This window comes from Lathyrus oleraceus, chromosome 5 (genome assembly GCF_024323335.1).
Source record: "Lathyrus oleraceus cultivar Zhongwan6 chromosome 5, CAAS_Psat_ZW6_1.0, whole genome shotgun sequence".
NCBI lineage: Eukaryota > Viridiplantae > Streptophyta > Magnoliopsida > Fabales > Fabaceae > Lathyrus > Lathyrus oleraceus.
Genome location: NC_066583.1, coordinates 240850684 through 240854255, shown reverse-complemented (window position 1 = coordinate 240854255; position 3572 = coordinate 240850684). Strand labels below are relative to the sequence as shown.

The 3572-nt window shown below is 39.1% G+C and overlaps 1 non-coding gene across 1 annotated transcript; it reads right to left on the bottom strand.

Annotated features, from left to right (window-relative positions):
- Positions 1–1387: 1387 nt before the first annotated feature.
- On the bottom strand, positions 1388–1494 carry LOC127088382 (small nucleolar RNA R71). Its single transcript, XR_007790220.1, has one exon. It is a non-coding gene; the product is annotated as a small nucleolar RNA R71 (small nucleolar RNA).
- Positions 1495–3572: the final 2078 nt, after the last annotated feature.

The window sequence follows — 3572 nt, the reverse complement described above, 5'->3', positions numbered from 1 at the left end:
AATCACTCTTTTTACGGTCCCAATTTACAGGTTTAATAACAAAGTTTTTGTACGAAAGTAAGAGACATAAAGAAGTTAAAATCAATAGAGCGAGAGTTTGAGGTTTTGACTGGACAGTGTAAATTGGACATTAATTCTAGATCAGGGTGAGAGCAATTTTTAGAGTTAATTAAATTCTAACATTTTTCAAAAAGTATTTTTAAAGATTGAATGTGAGGACGAGAGTTAAGCATTTGAATTTAATTATACAACCTAAGTCAACAGAGCGAGAGTTTGAGATAAGGGTGTTTAAACGATTAGTGTTTTCTTAAAAAGAGTTTCTACGGATTCTATTGTTTTCAAAAAGTGGTTTTTGACTTAACTATAAGTGACAGCTACGTTAATATAAAATCATAGTTTATTCAACAGAGCGAGAGTTTGAGATAAAACTTTTAACCAATAGCGTCAACTGAAAAGATTTACTTTAAAACCAAGAAACCAATAAAGAATTGATTCCCTAATTACGACGAATTACATACCGATATCCGCTTATTAGATATTAATTTTGGATCTTATTTTAGTTTTAGCCTTTTCCCCCAAAAATCAAAGTATTACCTGCCTTAGCTTTACGAAGTAACCTTAGATAACGGTATGACGATTCATAAGTCCTTGTGGGATCGATATCTTTTAAAACTACGCGATAGAACTGTGCACTTGCAGTTTGTACCCCAAATTCGACTCATAAAGTCGAGCGATCAAGTTTTTGGCGCCGTTGCCGGGGACTTTTATTTAGTCGATATCGTAACTCTCCTGTTACGCTGTAGAGACAAAGGCTTTTCTTTCTCTTTTCTTTCTTTCGTTGATTTGTATGTCACGCACTCGCTCACAAGGCGAGCCGCTCTACTTACAAATCAACGATATCGTACTATATCTCCGAGTCTTACGACGAATTCGGGAATATCGTGCTGCAAACAATCTCCCTCCTGTAGAACTTCCTGATTTCAAAAATATTTTCCCTTCGATACCCGAGATGGCAGAACCAGCTCGTGCTCTTAGAGATTACGCCGCTCCATCGCAAGATGAACCGCATTCAAGTATTGTTCCACCCGCAATCGAAGCAAACAACTTTGAACTCAAACCTTCACTGTTGCAGGCAGTGCAACAGAACCAATTCTCTGGGAATCCTACCGAGGATCCTAACCTTCATTTATCCGTATTTGTCCAATACGCTGATACTGTTCAAGCTAATGGTGTCACTTCAGAGGCAATTCGACTTCGTCTTTTTCCTTTCTCACTAAGAGATAGCGCTAGAAGATGGCTTCAATCTCTTCCTTCCAACTCAGTCACCACATGGAACGAGTTGAAGAAAGTTTTTCTTGCTCGATATTTTCCGCCAAGCAAAACAGCTATGTTAAGAGCCCAAATAAATGGATTTAAACAGAAAGATAACGAGTCTCTTTTCGAAGCATGGGAAAGATACAAAGACATGATGAGACTTTGTCCACATCATGGTTTAGAAGACTGGTTAGTAATTCATACATTCTATAATGGTCTCCTGTACAACACGAGGTTAACAATAGATGCCGCCGCAGGTGGTGCACTAATGAACAAACCTTATGCTGACGCTTACCAACTTATCGAAAGCATGGCTCAAAACCACTATCAGTGGGGCACCGAACGAACAATGGTGGAAAAACCTCAAACGAAAACTGGCATGTACGAGATAAGTAACCTTGATCATGTTAATGCAAAAGTGGATGCTCTGGTCCAGAAAATTGAAAGTTTAAATGTATCACCTCCAGCCACCGTAGTTGCAATAACTCAGAATTGCGAAGTCTGTGGAATCCAAGGTCACACTCCTGCAGATTGTCAACTCCTAACAGGAATCCAAGCGGAGCAAGTAAACTATGCTCAAGGAAGCCCCTATTCGCACACCTATAACTCAAATTGGAAGAACCATCCCAATTTTTCATATAAGAGTAATAATGCTTTATACGCACCTGGACAATCTCCAAATCAAGCCCCAGCTATACCTCCGGGATATCAGAAGCCAACCCCATCTACATCTAACAATAACGCCCCTAGGAAATCCAACTTGGAAATCATGATGGAAAACTTTATAGCTTCTCAACAGCAAACCAATAAAGATTTCTTAAACCAGAATGTACACACTGGCGAACAAATTAAACAACTAGCAAGTAAAGTAGATGCCCTGGCTACTCATAACAAAATGCTGGAAACGCAAATATCACAAGTAGCTCAACAACAAGCGCCTACTGCTGCCCCAACTGGTACATTTCCTGGCCAACCCCAACCTAACCCAAGAAGCCACGCTCATGCAATTATACTGAGAAGTGGAACGGAAGTGGAAGGACCGTCTGACCCAAGGATAGAAAACCAAAACTCTAAAAAGTCAACTGAGGAAGGAAGTGAACCTAAGGAAAAGGAAGAAAGGAATAAGGAAACCGTAGAAAAGAAGGAACCTTATGTACCTCCACCACCTTATAAACCACCTATCCCTTACCCTCAAAGGCTTATTAAAACCAAAGATGCGGGCCAATTTAAAAAAATTGTCGACCTACTAAAACAATTAAACGTCACAATTCCGTTTACAGAAGCTATTACGCAGATGCCCTCATATGCCAAGTTTTTAAAAGAAATTCTTTCTAATAAAAGAAAACTTGAAGATAGCGAAACCGTTACACTTACTGCTGAATGTAGCGCTATAATACAGAATATGCCTCCTAAACTTAAAGACCCAGGTAGTTTCTCTATACCCTGTCACATAGGAAAATTTGTCATTGACAAAGCCTTATGCGATTTAGGAGCCGGTATTAGTGTTATGCCTTTATCCATATGCAAGAGACTTGAAATGGGAGAATTAAGACCAACTAAAATGTCTGTGCAACTAGCAGATCGTTCCGTAAAATATCCTGTAGGAATTCTTGAAAACGTTCCAGTGCGCATAGGTCAATTCTACATTCCAACGGATTTTATAATTATGGATATTATAGAAGATGAAGTTACACCCATTATACTGGGAAGACCGTTCTTAGCAACTGCCGGTGCAATCATAGACGTAAAACGAGGACGGCTCACTTTCGAAGTAGGAGAAGAGAAAATTGAGTTCATTCTTTCCCAATTTTTGAAAGCACCTGCAATAGAAGATACATGTTACTTCATGGATATCATCGATGAATGCATAAAAGAAACGGAGTTAGAAAAAGACAAATCATCTGACTATCTTGTAGAAGACAAACTTAACCAATGTTTAGCAATAACACCGGACCCTAGGCAGTGCCTTAAGAAACCAACCTTAAACCTGAAAACACTTCCCAAGAATCTAAGATATGAATTCCTAGACTTAGAGCTTGAACGACCAGTGATAGTTAATGCTGACCTAGGAAGACTCGAAACAGAAAAACTCCTGCATATCTTAAGAAAATATCCAACCGCACTAGGTTACAACATCACCGATCTTAAAGGAATAAGTCCTTCTATTTGTATGCACCGCATCATGCTAGAAGAAGACTGTAAAACTTCTAGGGAACACCAGAGGAACTAAACCCGATCCTGAGTGAGGTAGTGAAGAA